This window comes from Helicoverpa armigera, chromosome 1, assembly GCF_030705265.1.
Source record: "Helicoverpa armigera isolate CAAS_96S chromosome 1, ASM3070526v1, whole genome shotgun sequence".
Classification (NCBI taxonomy): domain Eukaryota; kingdom Metazoa; phylum Arthropoda; class Insecta; order Lepidoptera; family Noctuidae; genus Helicoverpa; species Helicoverpa armigera.
In genome coordinates, this window is record NC_087120.1 from 17410314 (window position 1) to 17428092 (window position 17779).

The 17779-nt window shown below is 38.8% G+C and overlaps 1 long non-coding RNA gene across 1 annotated transcript; it reads right to left on the reverse strand.

Moving 5' to 3' along the window:
* Nucleotides 1-1141: 1141 nt before the first annotated feature.
* On the reverse strand, nt 1142-17066 carry LOC135117376 (uncharacterized). The gene is made up of 3 exons (XR_010276860.1): nt 16435-17066; nt 15703-16068; nt 1142-1431 (listed from the first exon to the last, which is right to left on the reverse strand). It is a non-coding gene; the product is annotated as an uncharacterized LOC135117376 (long non-coding RNA).
* Nucleotides 17067-17779: the final 713 nt, after the last annotated feature.

The following is a 17779-nucleotide window of genomic DNA, read 5'->3' on the forward strand; positions in this document are numbered from 1 at the left end:
CTTGCGACCACTAGGCCAACGAGTCAATCAAACAGTACAATGTACAATGACAAGCCACAATAAAATTGGATTGATCTCACCATGTTTATCATTCAGGCATCTAACATCTCTGTGCATAGTGCCTCGTGTATGTTCATGCTGAAATCCGGCGCGCAGTAGAATCCGAATCAGGTGTCGCGCTCGCGGATACCACAGCGACGAACTAGCAGACTAGACTCCTTTCACTCGAAGCAGGAGAGGCTCACGGGATTATCACATGCAAAAGAAATCGGAAATCGGTTAATTTTATCACAACATTTTCATAACAACGATGACAATATTGCCATCATGGTAAAAATCTAATTTCACTGACTGACGATTTTCCCAACCATGCAATTCATGAAGGCCACGTCAACATTATGTCAGCTCTTTGACACATTCGGATCAAAACAAACCTAACAGCAGCTTCATAAGGATCCTTGTGACAATGAATGCTCCTCCCTGAAACCAAGCGGTTCATAACCAACACTAATCAGCGAGACAGACTGCCTCTCAAGTTTATAAATGTCATGACAAATAACCACAAAAATAAACCAAAAACGGATCGGTCTCACCGGGTTTTCACTCAAAGTGCGTGAGGATGCGCACATCGCTATAGCGCGCAGTACTGCGGCTTTCGCGGACGTGAAGCCACGTAGATATGCACGAGCACCAACACTCCGAACTCACGATGACACGTCAGGCTCCTGGCAGCTAGGATGCTCCGCAGTAATTTTGTCGCCATATTGCACAATAACGACCGTCATTGTTGAAACATGAAAAAAAGACAAATTCGGTTAATTTTCTAGCATACCCTCAATAACTAGCTTGGCATGTAACAATGGAAAACGATACCATTACCATAACCGTGGTAACCATACTTGTACCTTCGCTGAAATTCTTAATAAATCTTCTACTACAAACTCCATTTCAAATTATCGACTATAATATTTTTTTTTTTGTTAGTGGGTAGAAAATCTTCGCATGGCGAATTCGAAACGCATGTGGGCATTCGGATTGCATCCCACTTCTGATGTCGGAGGCGTCATCAGGATGGCACTATCGTCCGACATCATGTCACGTTTAGCGTGTGGACGGTTTAGATTTTAAATTAAACCCCACATTGTGAACATAAAAATTTATTTCAAGGTCGCGATTCGAATGCCCGTCAGCAAAAAGTAATTTCGTTATATGGAGGTAAAGCGCGCTAGCACTGTCCTGGCTTCACGTGGAGAGATGTCCGGTGATGACGCTCAGCCGAGGAGGCGCTTCAGGGTGGACGACCCGCAGATGGTGATGCAGTATGGTAGAGGGTAATCGGTGCACGGTGCCTCTCGGTGCCTGTCGACGTTCGGCCAACGGATCAGCCGTGGCCCGGAGTTTAAGCCGAACTTTGAACCCGAACTTTGGACCCTGGAATTCACGTCCATTCAAATAAATGTCCATTTCTGATTATCCTCCTCTGACTGTGTTTGCCGCGGAAGCAGGAAGCAGAAGCTCAGTGCGCTTAAGGCGAATGTGTGCAAATTCACAGTCAGAATCGGAGTTTACAGAGAACAGCTGAAATGTAATTTTTATATAAAATGTATAAAACATAAAAAAAATAAGATGCAGGGATAAGCAAATGAAAAGAATAACCCTGACTGCTGATGATGAAAAAAGGCTACAAATGATGTGACAATGTGCAAAGCAAGAAAAGATGAAATCTGCAAGTCATTTGCCAACGGTCACCCAATAGCTAGGTGGTAGCAATTACACGAATTGTTCAACACTTACCCAATACGGGGAGATGCACTGATTCTACAATATAGAGAATAAGTTAAACGAAGTTTGAAAAATATGTTTTCAAAATTATAAAATAAAACCGTTAAGACCACGATTAACGTCACGCACTAAGGACTGGCAAAAGTGAGTACTTGTAAGGAGCGCGTGAACGTGTGTCTTCCGTGATGATATTTTAAAAAATGGTCGGTTCGCTAAAGCATCTAACCAAACTCACGGAACGGCCCGTGAATGAGTAGCGAACGAATCCGATTTGCATTGGTACAGCAGTCCAGGTAAAAGAATCGAAACCATATCACAATGACGTGAGATCGAATTTGGCTCAACTTGCCGTTGCACCGATACAGATAATGACTACGTACTGTTTGTTTTTTAAGTTTTAACTAAGTTACAATTTTTTATTTCTAAACCCAAGTTGTTATAATAAATATGAATTTGAAAATACGTTAATCAGTTTAGTAAAAGAAATAAATAATACTTAATTAACGAAACAAATAATTGTACGTGGTGGTGCAGTGTTGTTACACCACCATGCCCGTATGGTGGGCTGTATCGAAGGACCGTAGCGGGTGCGGGAAAATAGCTTGGTCGGTGATTAGGCGAACCGAGACACAGTATGAGTGAAGCTAAAGGGGTTTGGTGAAAGGAAAAAGGACTTACTTGCGCTGGATGGTGGACGAGCACGTTGTTGCAGGCCTGCGATGTTGTTTCCTCTACGCGTAGGTTAAATACACTGTCACTCACGATTAGTCCTTGTGCCGGCTACACTAACACTGATTTTAAGCGGTTTAAGATGAAGCGGTGCGGTTATTTAATTTATTTTTACATAAAATGCGGAGCGGTGTCGCGGTGATTCGAAAGTTTTCGGAATACAACGGCGGGAGCGTTGCGGCGCTAGTCGCGCCGAGAGTTGGTGCGCGCGGCGCATCTTCCTTCTCTTTCTGATGTATTGTAGCGGGATAGGAGGGAAAGGGAAGGATAGCCAACTCATACTGTGCGGTTGCGGAAGTATAAAATTTTTAGAAAAGATGCGTTCAGAAATCGTATTAGAAACAATATAGTTAATGAAATTAAAAATGTAAAACTTGCGCGAGCATTCTCCCCGGCTTTGAGGATATGCAATATTCTCAAAAGGAAATTAAAGAAATTGAAAGTAAGTATACTGAGTAAAGTAAGCTAATATTAATTTAGGATTACGCGGTAATATTATTGAGATGGTAAAGGACATAGTTTGACCACAGGTCTCTTGAAAGAGCCACTGCATGTCTTCACCATGGCTACGCGGGTTGTCCCATCCTTGCCGGGTAAAACTTCGGTTATTACACCCATTGGCCAACGTAAAGGAGGAAGATCATCTTGATGTATGAGAACCACTGTACCAATTTTAATATTGTCTACAGCATTCAACCATTTTTGTCTAACTTGAAGATTATGTAAATATTCTATACGCCAGCGTTTCCAGTAGCTACAAATCATTTGGTCAAGTAATTTCTTGCGGCAAGTTAGAGACTTCGTTGTGTCGGGAACATCCACGACAGGCAAGGAAGTTAATGGAGAAGCCATTATAAAATGCGCGGGGGTAAGCGGTTCTGGATACGGATCCTCATTCAGGACACAAAGCGGTCTCGAGTTTAGAACTGCCTCAATCTCGGTGAGAACAGTTGAAAGCTCCTCATAGGTAAGAAGTTGGGAACCAATAACGCGGTATAAATGAGTTTTTATAGATTTTATATTAGATTCCCACAACCCTCCAAAGTGGGGAGCGCGGGGTGGAATCATTTTCCAGTCTATGCGGTAGCGGTCAGCAAATAATTCTTGCAATTGAGCCTTGGCTCCTACGAAATTTGTTCCGTTGTCTGAATATAGACAAGAAACTGGTCCTCTGCGGGAAATAAATCTTTTAAAGCGGAGATAAATGTATCAGATGATAAGTCTGTGACTAATTCAATATGAACTGCCTTGGTAACAAAACAAATGAATAGGCATATGTAAGCCTTTTGACTTTTTTGACCGCGGCGTCTACATAAAGTTATTTTGATGGGACCAGCATAGTCCACACCCGTATGAACAAAAGCTTTAGTCTCTTGTACGCGACAAGCGGGTAAATCAGCCATTTTTGGGCTGGAGTGAGAAGGAGAAAGTTTAAAACAGAAGTTACAAGCATGTAATCTCTTTCTTATAACACCTCTAGAAGAGAGGATCCAATATTTTTGTCGCAAAAGAGAAGTCAAAACATTTGCGCCAGTGTGGCAATGAACGCGGTGATAATAATCTATTAGAATATGTGTAAATTTATCGCCTTTTGGCAAGAGCGCGGGATGCTGAGCCTCATAGGGAAGATCAGCATTGGAAAGCCTGCCTCCGATTCTAATTATACCCTGCTCGTCTATAAAAAGGTCGAGTTTTTTAAATTGTGTGGAAAGTTTTTTATTGTTAATTTCATCGTAGATATGTTTAAAGTGATGTCGTTGAACGCAACGAATCAAATAAGTCTCAGCGGCAGCTAACTCGCGTACAGTAATAACCTTTGTAATTTGTCATAAGGAATAAGGCGCAAAATCTCAGAATGTATACTATTATGTGTAATATTTTATTTAGCGAGGAAATTTTTTGAGAAAGGTTATATATTAAATTGGTTTCAGAAGCGGTAGTAACTAACGTTAAAGTTTTACTATTAAATTCAGGTAATTGTTCGTTGCATGAAGACACAAAAGGAGTGATAGGCCACTCAGCGGTTGGGAGCATAAGCCACTCAGGGCCATGCCACCATAAATCATGATTTAAAATCTGTTCAGGTAGAAGACCTCGAGACAGACAATCACTAGGATTTTCTTTACCGTTAATGTGATAAAAATATTTAGGATCAAGATTTTCTTGACATTTAGCGACGCGGTTACTGACAAAAGTGTTCCACTTGTGCGGTGAGGAATGAATCCATGAAAGCGTAATAGTAGAATCGGAAAAGGCAAATATATTATTAATAGCGGTACGGGAGCGGTAAGTGTCATAAACTAGTTTAATTAATTTTGACAAAAGAAGAGCGGCACATAGCTCTAGACGAGCCAGAGATACGACCTTAACAGGTGCGACTTTGATTTAGCACACACCAAAGATACGTGTGTGTTACCATTTGTATCAGTGACATGTAAGTATATGACGCAGCCATATGCCTTCATGCTGGCGTCAGCAAAACCTACTATATTAATCACGCAACCCATAGAAACGGCTACGTGACGCGGTATCTTTAGCGTAGAAAGTAAAGGCAATTGCTCACTAAATTGCTGGAAGAGATGCACGATAGAATCGGGCGGAGTCTCATCCCAATCCGTATTTAATTTCCATAATTCTTTAATAAGTAGCTTCGCGAATAAAACTACAGGAGCAACAAAACCTAGAACATCCCACAGACGAGCAACCGTGGAAAGTATGGAACGTTTAGTGCAACGTTTATCTAAGTCAGATGTGGTAAAAGTGAAACAATCTTCAGAAGGAATCCATTTGAGTCCGAGAATTTTTATATTGTCCCCATCAGAGAAGTTAATGGAAGAGCGGTTAGAATGTGGAACGGCATCAAGTAGTTCCGGAGAGTTACTTGCCCACTTCACAAGGTCAAAGCCCCCGGCCTTAAATAAGTCGATGAGTTCAGCGGATAGAACCTTGGCTTCCTCCAGTGAAGGAATAGAATAAGCCAGGTCATCCATGTAAAGATCATGCGAAGCAACGATGGACGCGCGAGGGAAACGATGTTTTTCATCCTCTGATAGCTGGCGCACAGTGCGCATGGCTAGAAAGGGACTGGACTTCAGACCAAATGCGACGCGATTAAATTGAAACTCGCGAATAGGTTCTGCGGTATTAAAGCGAAATAATATTTTTTGGTATTTTCTATGCTCATCAATAACAGCCACTTGAAGATACATTTGTTTTAAATCAGATGTAACTGCTATAGGAAACAATCGGAAATCTAAAAGTAATAAAAATATATCAGCCTGTAAATTCGGCCCTGTATGCAACAGATCATTCAATGACACGCCATTGTGAGACTTAGCACTTGCGTCAAGGACGATGCGGACTTTTGTGGTTTGTTTATCATCTCTAATAACAGGGTGATGCGGTATATAATAACCAACTGATTTATCAGAGGAACTAGACGTAATTTCTGTTAAATAATTTTGATCGAGATATTCTTTAATTATTTTGTTATAACTATCGCGCAAAGCAGGGTCGCGAAGTTTAGTATTTTCTAAATGAATAAAACGTCGATAAGCGACAGCATAAGAATTTCCAAGTGAATCTGGATTTTTACAAAAAGGTAACGCGGTACAATACCTACCACTAGCGTCGCGTGACACAGAAGAAGCGTACAACTGCTCACACTCAAGTTCGGCAGGGCTCATGAAAAATTTTGAAGGTACTTCTTCGATGTTCCAAAATTTATGTAAAGATTCTTCTAAAGTAAGAAAACAATGAGTATTATCGATGTTTAATGCGGTAGAAAAATATGAGGCAGTATTTAATTCACTGGATGCGGGACTATAATTTTTGTTAGATAAACTAACGGGTACCTCACCCATAAGAATGTAACCAAACACGGTTTCAATAGCGGACGGCGCGGTAGGTGAGATAATTTTGTTATTTAATAATAAATACGGGAACAGCTTTGCCCCTAGTAGCAATTCCACCTCACCAGGTATATGCCATAGTGGGTCAGCGAGCGGTAAATCGAACAAATGTTGCACTGTAGAAGTGTCAACAAAGTGAGATGGTAAGTTATCTGTTATGCAATCGACAACAAGCGCGGTAATTTTGAAAGAAACTGTTTTATCTTTCGCGGAAACAGTTATATCAACGTAACCTAAGATAGGACGCGATGAGGTTCCAACGCCCTTTATAAATGAATTTGAAAGCGGGTTAATATCTAATTGCAGTTTTTTACAACAAGCGGACGTAATTATATTATTTTGAGAAGCATTATCTATTAAACATCTGACAGAAATGTATTTATTATGTTTAGTGTCCACGTATACTTGCGCAGTCGAAAGAAGTATTGTAGAACGCGGTGTTTTACCTACGCTAGCGCATGCACATAGCGCCACCTGTTGCGAGGTCGCGGAACTAGCGACAGCGGCGGCCGACTCAACCGTGGGCGCGCGAGAAGGCTGCGTTTGCGAGTTATTATTATCAAGATGTAAAAGTGAATGATGCTTCTTATTACACTGTTTACAAGTATGTATAGATTTACACTGTGAAGCAGTGTGCGTAGCACTAAGACAGTTTACACATCCCCGTTTGGTTTTAATAAAATCCAAACGCGAATTGGGTGAAAGCGATTGAAAAGATGGACAAATATAAAGTTTAAAATGATCATGTTTACTGCAATACAAACAAGACTGGTTATTATTGTCACAAGTAACGAAAGTATGTACCGTGCTAGTATCACGTGACTGAGTACGCGGCGCGGGAGAAATACTTTATTAGGGTGATTACTCACTAGAGCGTATCGAGATGATGTTGTGCGATCTAATATTTTAACTTGCGATTTTATAAATTCAACGAAATCCGTGTAAGTAGGAATCTCCTCATCTCTCATATGCATTTCAAATAATTGTACTGTAGCAGGATCTAATTTTTTCAAAGCTAAATTTAATAAAATAAAGTCTTTTAGGTCTTTGATCTGTAATTGTTCTAAAGCTGAAACTGACGCGTGAAAACTTTCTATGAAATTATTCAATGAAATAGAATTGTTAATTGCGGGTTTAATATTGAAAATATTAGAAAGATAATGCGAACCAAGTGCCCGTTTATCTTGGTATTTTTTTACTAAACTGTCCCAAATAGCTGAGTAATTTTCTCCGCACGGAATAATTCCGGCGGTAATTTGTAAAGCGTTGCCTTTGAGACTACCTACTAAATATTGAACTCGTTGGGAATCTGTAAGATTAGAGTTATTGTGGATATTTGATTTAAATGATTCATAGAAAACCGGCCAGTTATTTATTTTACCATCAAAGGAAGGAATGTGAATCGGTGGTAGTTTGACTACACATTTATTTTGCGCGGCGCTCTCGTGCGACGTTGAGCTTGTCGACGATTTTGAACGATAAGTCATGATAAGAGAACGAACTCGTTCTACCCGAGTGTAAACACCGTCGAATGAGATGAGGCTACTATATTCGACTGTATGATCAGGATTTAATTGTAAAAGGTATGCGTTTAGTTTATCAAGGTTGGAACTAAATTCCTGGCGGATTACAGAAAGAATCTCCGTGTCTGCCATGAATATCTCCGCAGAACGAAGCTCCATATTAGTTATATTTATTTTCTTAGAAGATTCATACAATGAAGTTAAGCGTTCGTAAATAGCATTGTTTTTAGCTTGCAGTATTTTAACTTTTATTTTGATATCCTCCATGTTGGTAGGTAGGAAGGAATAATAAGAAAAGATGGCGTGTAAAATAGGTATTTAGCTGTTGACTAAACAAAAGAATGCGGTTGAAATATAAGTTTGTACTTATGTTAACTGAAGGAATTTACTAATATTAGTGGTATTTACCTATGCTATTACAATGCAGTAGGTATTAAGTTGATACAGTAGTTCTCAGTCAAACAAGTAGGTAAGTACCTAGCGGGAATGTTCGAGAATGCACGCGTACAATATGACGATTTTACGAAAATAGGTATTTAGACCTAAAGCCCAGGTAAAAGACCTATAGAATGCGGGAAAATAATGAGAAAAGATCGCTGATTCTTGGGATCCGGGTCGATTTGGACCAGAAAAAATGGTGGTGCAGTGTTGTTACACCACCATGCCCGTATGGTGGGCTGTATCGAAGGACCGTAGCGGGTGCGGGAAAATAGCTTGGTCGGTGATTAGGCGAACCGAGACACAGTATGAGTGAAGCTAAAGGGGTTTGGTGAAAGGAAAAAGGACTTACTTGCGCTGGATGGTGGACGAGCACGTTGTTGCAGGCCTGCGATGTTGTTTCCTCTACGCGTAGGTTAAATACACTGTCACTCACGATTAGTCCTTGTGCCGGCTACACTAACACTGATTTTAAGCGGTTTAAGATGAAGCGGTGCGGTTATTTAATTTATTTTTACATAAAATGCGGAGCGGTGTCGCGGTGATTCGAAAGTTTTCGGAATACAACGGCGGGAGCGTTGCGGCGCTAGTCGCGCCGAGAGTTGGTGCGCGCGGCGCATCTTCCTTCTCTTTCTGATGTATTGTAGCGGGATAGGAGGGAAAGGGAAGGATAGCCAACTCATACTGTGCGGTTGCGGAAGTATAAAATTTTTAGAAAAGATGCGTTCAGAAATCGTATTAGAAACAATATAGTTAATGAAATTAAAAATGTAAAACTTGCGCGAGCAGTACGCGTTTCTAAACGCAACCGTAGGTAGACATTACATTTATTTATTTATTTTTCTACCCACCTTGTATTAATATTTTGATTAAAAACAAAAGGCAAGTATTCTTAAACGTTGACATTAACGTACAACGTTACAATACCCCCGCGCACAGTCAAGGATTTTGTTATTTCTTAAAAAAAATGACAAAATCCGCATGTTCTCGAACTATGTTGCTAAACTATTTGTTTATTCTTCCAAAATACACTCATTCATACATCTCTCAAACACACTCCAGCAGCAGTTACTCTTAAGCTTTGGTTTCCTAGGAAAGCGGTGCCGTCATATAGCGACCGTAATACAGCGGTGAAAGACATCACCAGAACGTTGTCTATGTAAACAAAATGGGGCGGTTTCCTAGAGAGCGGTAACTGACGCCGTAACTTCAAAAAGCGGTGCCGCCATTTGCATGACGGCCGTCTTGACGGTGTCAGATAGTTTGGTGAACGTTTTATTGAAAGCGGTGAAGCTTTTTTACGTATTTGTGTTTTTTTTTTCGGAACAACGTCAAAAATTTGTTACAACTCTTGGAGCAGCGAGGACGACGAAATTTTAATAGATTTCTTTCGAAACCACGAAGGCAATAGGATCTAACATAAAAAGTAAAGATTATAGAAAAGTCAACTAAAACAGAATTGGTGTTGTGAAATTTGAGAAATATTAAATAAAACAGGTTAGTAAGTATGATACAACTAACAAAAAGTTCATGACGGTGTGTTAAAACGGCCGTGGAACTTTCCACATGTAATCACCGTAAAGACGACCGTCTATTTGCGTCCGTAATAAGACGGCCGCTATATGACGGCACCGCTTTCCTAGGAAACCCAAGCTTTAGTATCTATTAAAATAACTGACGCACAATTGCATACTGTTATAAGTGCCAGTATTCTTATTTACTTGACACTTTACAAATAGAAGTTCCAAGTGAAGGTGGAAAAGTAAGCGAGAGGGAACTAAAATAATAAATAAATTAAGAAAAAAAAATAACTTGAAGAAAAAAAATACTGAATAGTTAAAATTGATGAACAAAAAAATATTATCTATTGCAGACAAATAATTTTAAGTCTTTTATGTGCCAAGATCCTAAGTTTTTACCTGACATGTCCTGCAGCACATAAACTAAGGGAGACTTCTTTTCAATTATTTTAGCTTTAATAAATTTCGGTGCTAACTTTTTCGAAAACCGATTTGCCTTATCACTTAAAAAGTAAGCGCGCTTCATAACTACGTCTCCAACGTTAAATTCGGCAAACTTGCGTCTCAAATTATAATGTGAAGTATTCTTTACATGGGCTTGCCATAATCTAGACTGCACAGTATCAAAGGTACTTGCCAAACAACCAAGGTTTTCTGCGTATATATCACGTGGCAAAAAGAGTATTTCATTGCCGAGGTCATTATCAATATAGTGAGACCCGCAAGAAACAAGTTCACGACCGAAAACTAAAAATGATGGCGTAAAACCTGTGGCTTCGTTTACAGAGTTGTTGATGGCAAACTGTACTTCGGGAATAAATAAGTCCCATGATCTGTGGTCATCATTTACGTATGTGGATAAACAAGTTATAATAGTTCTATTATACCTTTCTACTAAATTTACCTGAGGGGTGTATTTAGGTGTAAAGTAAATGTTCGGTATTCTATATTTTTTAAATAAGGCATCAGTCACCTTCCCAGTAAACTGTGTACCATTATCCATTAATACAGTTTGAGGTATGCCGTGCACTAGAAATACTGACTCTTCTAAAATTTTTGTAATTATTTCGGCAGTTGCTTTTTTAATTGGGAAAATCAAACAAAATTTTGAAAAACAACAAGTTATAACTAATATGTAGTTATTCTGCTTTCTTGTAGTAGGAAGAGGTCCCATTAGATCTATAGAGATCATTTGAAAATGGTCGTGAACATTGTTTAGGACGACCCATTTCTCCTAAATGCTGATGATTCTGGGCTTTGTAGGATAAGCACTTATCACAAGTACTAACATATTTAACAACGTCTTTATACATCCCTGGCCAGTAATAACGTAACGCAAGACGGCGGTAAGTTTTAAAAATGCCCATATGTCCTGCTTTAGGCTCGGAATGATTTTCATGAATTATGGGCTCGCGAAATTCAGTAGGAACGACCTCCTTCCACGAGAATTCAGAAGTCATTTCATGCTTATTTTTAGAAAGCCGGAACAGTTTATTATTTTTAATAATAAAGTTTGCAAATTTTGAAGGGTCATTTAGGCAACCGTGGTAAATACTTTTGTACCAAGGGTCTTTAGTGTCCACATAAGAATAAGTGGAAGAACCAATGGCACTAACGGGTACGCTCCTGGACAAAGCGTCGGGAATGACGTTGTCTACGCCACGTCGGTGCTTAATAACGAAGTTGAAGGCTGATAAACGTACACCCCAACGTGCCAGTCGACCAGTAGGGTTACTTAACGACAAGAACCATTTGAGCGCACTGTGGTCGGTATAGACAGTAAACTGTTGTCCGTTTTCAATATAGCAACGCCAATGCTCAAGAGCGGTAATGACAGCTAACGTTTCGCGCTCGGTTATGCTGTAGTTCTTCTCGGCAGCAGTCAATGACTTACTCATGTAGGCAATTGGATGTTCCTTGCCATCTATTGACTGAGTAAGCATTGCGCCGACACCGTAACCACTAGCATCCGTATGTACTTCAAACGGCTTAGAATAATCTGGACATGAGAGTACTGGGGCAGAAACTAAACACTCCTTAAGTTTTTGGAATGCAGAGTCAGCTTCTGGAGTCCATTTGAAGGGAGGAGTGCCCTTTTTGGAGGAAGTCAACTTATTTAAGGGCCCCGCTATAGTGCTGAAGTTCGGAACGAAACGTCTGTACCAAGTGGCAGTACCGAGAAAACGTTTGAGGTCCTTCCGACTTTTAGGCGTCGGATAATTGAGTATAGCCTCAACCTTGGCTGGATCTGTACGTAGCCCAGTGCTATCGACCACGTAACCGAGGTATTTGAGCTGTGACCTGAAGAAATTGCACTTTTCGAGGTTAACAGTTAAGTTAGCCTGTTTTAACTTGTCTAAAACGCGCAAAAGTAGTGTCATGTGACTATTGAAGTCCTCAGAAATGATGATGACGTCATCCAAATATGCGAAGACTTTTAGACCAAACTCGGAAAACAAAAGGTCAACGAGTCTCTGCTGAGTAGCCGGTGCATTTGTCAAGCCAAAAGCAGTACGCTTGAAACAAAAGGTGCCCCTGCCAGGAACGTAAAACGCTGTCTTCTCACGGTCTTCAGCAGCGATAGGTATTTGCCAGAAAGCCTTGGATAGGTCTAAACTTGATAAATAGCGCGCGTCTCGTAAGTTGTCTAAAATCTCCGATATGTAAGGGAGATTATAGGCATCACGCTTAGTCACCGAATTAAGTTTGCGACTATCAAGGCAAAACCGAGGCTGGCCGTTCTTTTTATTAACGATCAGAACAGGAGATGACCATGCGCTCTCGCAAGGCTCGATTACGTCGAGTGAAAGCATTTCATCCACCTGTTCAATCAAAATACGCTGCTTCTCCGGTGACAGTCGGTAGTACCGTTGACGAATCGGTGCTGCGTTGCCCGTCTCAATGCGGTGCTGGATAAGACTCGTTACGCCCAAACCTTTGCGATGAAAAGAAATGTCTTCGAACTGTTTGATGACACTATCCGCCAGTTTCTTTTGTGGCTCATCAAGATTAGTATAGCCTTGTATGAAGGAATGTTGAGGCGTATCTAATGAGCAATTAATGTTATTTAACATTGTAACGCTACCAGTATATTTTGGACATATGTTAAATTTACGCCAAAAATCTATGCCTAAAATCAGGTTCCTTTTAATATCGGGAATGACATGTGCCTTCAAAATGTGAAATTGATCCTCGAATTTTATTGGTAAATTAATATAACCTAAACTATTTAAATTTTGACCTCCTGCTGCCGTTACTGTAATGCAATCGTTTTCAATAAGTGGCAAGCCATAATCTTTAAGTATGTTATGAGCACTGTTGCCTATAATGGTTACCGCGGAACCGGAATCTAGAAGACCCGAGACGGTAAGATCGTTAATCAGGACAGATACATAAGGCCTATCATCACAGTCTCCTTTATCCTCGAGAACCGTGTAGATGTTATACGATTTAAAAAATAACCTAATTGTTTGTAACCAATCCTGCCACTCTTGGTTATCAAATTTATTATTTGCACGGTTCTCTGTAATTAGTTTTTTCCCTTATTAACATCCTTGCTGCAGTTTGGATAATCAGGAGCTTTCACGCCCTCACGACCACAAGAAAAACATACTACCACATCCTTGCTTGTACACTGCCTTAGATTATGTGTGTTATTACGACAACGTGGGCAGTAGCGCATTTTAGAACTAGTATTATGTTTAGGATTAGAGTTAGAATTAGGTTTAGGAGTACCGACTGCATGAACATATTTAGCTGTAGAATTATTATTACCTTTGTTATTATTATAAATATTTTGATTATTATTTTGCCTATTGTTATTGTGAAAATTTTTACCATATGTGTTGTTATTATTAAATTTAGAATAATGCTTACTATTAGATTGTCCTGAATATGCTAACTCAGGAGCTAAGGTATTCGAGGACGGTTTAGGGGGTTCCTTAAATTGAGAAAATCGTGACTGGATATTTTCATAATTTCGACACAAGGTTCGCAATTCGTCAATAGAATTTATTTCCGAAACAGAAGCAAGGATATTCGCGTAGATTGGACGAATATTGTGAAGGATTATCTCCAATTTATCTCCCTCTGGCACCTTCTTTGAAAGTCGCGAAAAGAGTCCAGACATAATAGATAAATAAATGACGATATTTTCAGTCTCACCCTGTGTACGAGTCCGTATCTCTGTAAGCAATCTGTAGTCATAATCAGACTCATCGAAATCACGTCTCAACGCCAGTGTAAGATCGTTCCAACTCGAAATCGTATCCCTGACACTTCTGTACCAATGCAATGCTTCGCCGATAAATATCTCTGTAGCGTTAGATAATATTTTATTATAAGAAATATTTTTAGCCTGACACAATTCTTCACAACGTTGAATAAATGCACGCACGCAAGACTTGCCATCATATTTTATCTTTGAAAATTTGTTAATGTTGCCTTCACAAGTAACGGAAACATTAACAGGTGTCGCAGTAAGAACGGATGAGCAGTCCGTACTTGTGGTAGCTAGAGGGTCCACAGCAGAATCATTAAGCGAATTAAGCTTTGCAGAAGTGCTCTTGAAAAGGCCAACACATTGGTCGTAAGTCCCCTCTAATTTGTCATCAAATGCAATACGATTAAGACGGTGATAAACATGATTAAGTAAATTTTGACTCCGTAACAATGTGTTTTTATCTATTGAAGTAGATTCTAAATTATTGTTAACCCTTTCAAGAACATCCAAAACTCCTTTAAGGTCGACTGCTGAATCGAACGGACTAGTGAGGATGTCTTCCGAAGGAAACAATGGTCCACACTTTGCAATTTGTTTGCGCAACTCCTGCACTGTAGTAGCTGGAGATTCACCCCTAATAGAGACTTCGTACTCAAGTTCAGCCTTTTGAAGCGACATAAACTTAACTGGATAAGCCATAGCGAAGATTGAATAAGAAAAAAAAAAATTATGCGAAAAGTGATTGGGTGAATGTTGAACAACTCAATAACGTGAAAAAACAATTAGAAATTAAAAAAATACTCCGTCTGTTACAATTTTTTAAATTTAACTAAGTAACGTCTTGGTTGTTTTTCCACGGAGAAGAATGTTAACTAAAATAAGCGTGAGACAAAAACAAAAAAAAAATTGCAACCAAAAAAAAAATTGCAACAAAAAAAATAAAAAAATAAAAGCAAATTTCGTAACTAATGTGTACGCAATTAAATACACAACAAATTTATTATTAATAAAAGCGACAAATAATGTTGCCGACTGTAATTGTAATTTGCAATACATACATTTATGATTGAACCGTTTATATAAAAAAAATAATGTGTTAAAAAAAATTTTTTTTTTTTTTAAACAATAAAGAAGTATTATTTTACACTGTCAACTGTACTGAAGATGTAATAAAATTAAATTGTAGTTACCAAAAAAAAATATTATAAAAATTAAGTGTCCACCAAATTATGTCGTTGATAGTACTTTATGCAAGACATTCTACCAAGCAAAATTTTATTTAAGAAACAGTGGGTAATTTACAATAACTATAATGACGGCTAAAAAAAATTTGAAAAAACAAAATTAACGGCCAATTGTACTAGTGTGTGTCAAGTTTAGGACTGTGACTGCACTTTGATACTATCAATCATTGATTAATATTTAAAATGTTACATATTACAAAACAAATGTGACGTACACCTTAGTTACTATGCAACCAAAAGAAAAAAACGTTTCACAAAACTAAAAAACATAAAGAACGCACACAAAACACCAAAAAACACTACTACCTCCATAGAACAAAAAAAATTACTGACCATATATAAACCACGAAAAGGGCGCCAATGTCACGTTTAGCGTGTGGACGGTTTAGATTTTAAATTAAACCCCACATTGTGAACATAAAAATTTATTTCAAGGTCGCGATTCGAATGCCCGTCAGCAAAAAGTAATTTCGTTATATGGAGGTAAAGCGCGCTAGCACTGTCCTGGCTTCACGTGGAGAGATGTCCGGTGATGACGCTCAGCCGAGGAGGCGCTTCAGGGTGGACGACCCGCAGATGGTGATGCAGTATGGTAGAGGGTAATCGGTGCACGGTGCCTCTCGGTGCCTGTCGACGTTCGGCCAACGGATCAGCCGTGGCCCGGAGTTTAAGCCGAACTTTGAACCCGAACTTTGGACCCTGGAATTCACGTCCATTCAAATAAATGTCCATTTCTGATTATCCTCCTCTGACTGTGTTTGCCGCGGAAGCAGGAAGCAGAAGCTCAGTGCGCTTAAGGCGAATGTGTGCAAATTCACAGTCAGAATCGGAGTTTACAGAGAACAGCTGAAATGTAATTTTTATATAAAATGTATAAAACATAAAAAAAATAAGATGCAGGGATAAGCAAATGAAAAGAATAACCCTGACTGCTTATGATGATGAAAAAAGGCTACAAATGATGTGACAATGTGCAAAGCAAGAAAAGATGAAATCTGCAAGTCATTTGCCAACGGTCACCCAATAGCTAGGTGGTAGCAATTACACGAATTGTTCAACACTTACCCAATACGGGGAGATGCACTGATTCTACAATATAGAGAATAAGTTAAACGAAGTTTGAAAAATATGTTTTCAAAATTATAAAATAAAACCGTTAAGACCACGATTAACGTCACGCACTAAGGACTGGCAAAAGTGAGTACTTGTAAGGAGCGCGTGAACGTGTGTCTTCCGTGATGATATTTTAAAAAATGGTCGGTTCGCTAAAGCATCTAACCAAACTCACGGAACGGCCCGTGAATGAGTAGCGAACGAATCCGATTTGCATTGGTACAGCAGTCCAGGTAAAAGAATCGAAACCATATCACAATGACGTGAGATCGAATTTGGCTCAACTTGCCGTTGCACCGATACAGATAATGACTACGTACTGTTTGTTTTTTAAGTTTTAACTAAGTTACAATTTTTTATTTCTAAACCCAAGTTGTTATAATAAATATGAATTTGAAAATACGTTAATCAGTTTAGTAAAAGAAATAAATAATACTTAATTAACGAAACAAATAATTGTACGCGTTTCTAAACGCAACCGTAGGTAGACATTACATTTATTTATTTATTTTTCTACCCACCTTGTATTAATATTTTGATTAAAAACAAAAGGCAAGTATTCTTAAACGTTGACATTAACGTACAACGTTACAATCAGTAAGGGTAATCAAGCAAAGAGATTTTTTTATTTTATTTTATTTATTTGGCTCACCAACAATCGTTTACACGATACAATTATTAAATACAAACATCATAAAACAATACTTGTGTAACAATCTCTTAAAGGTAAGCACAGCATGCATTATACAAATAAGTTAAAGTTAAGATTATGACAAAATAATACTACATATAAATTCGACAATGTGAAAATTGTAATTAAATTAAACATTACCAATTAAATTAAAAATTACTAATTACAAAATTAATTATTTAATACAGTGCTAAAATTAAAATTAAAAATTGAGATCACTCAAAGAAACTCAAAACTCAAGCGTTTATTCGAATTAGTCAGAACAAAAGACAGCCCCCAAAACGCCCGCCCTTTGCCACTTCCTATGTGTTTTGGCTGGGGAGAAGAAGTGGCGGAACAAACTCCCCAGCAACACAAGTCTGTCTGTTAGGTTAGAAGAACCATTACAATACAAAAATCATAAGACACTACCATTTGAAGGATCAAGGCCTTATCTCAGAAATCAAACAAGGATCGTAGAGATATACAAGGATTTATTTCGAAACAACTGATCTGTACAATCGTTCAAAATGAAGTGGCCATCTTTTTAATGTCCAAAATGACAGCTAGACATCTGTCATAGTGTTACCATAGCTAACTCATATTCGGTATTCAAACATAATCGGA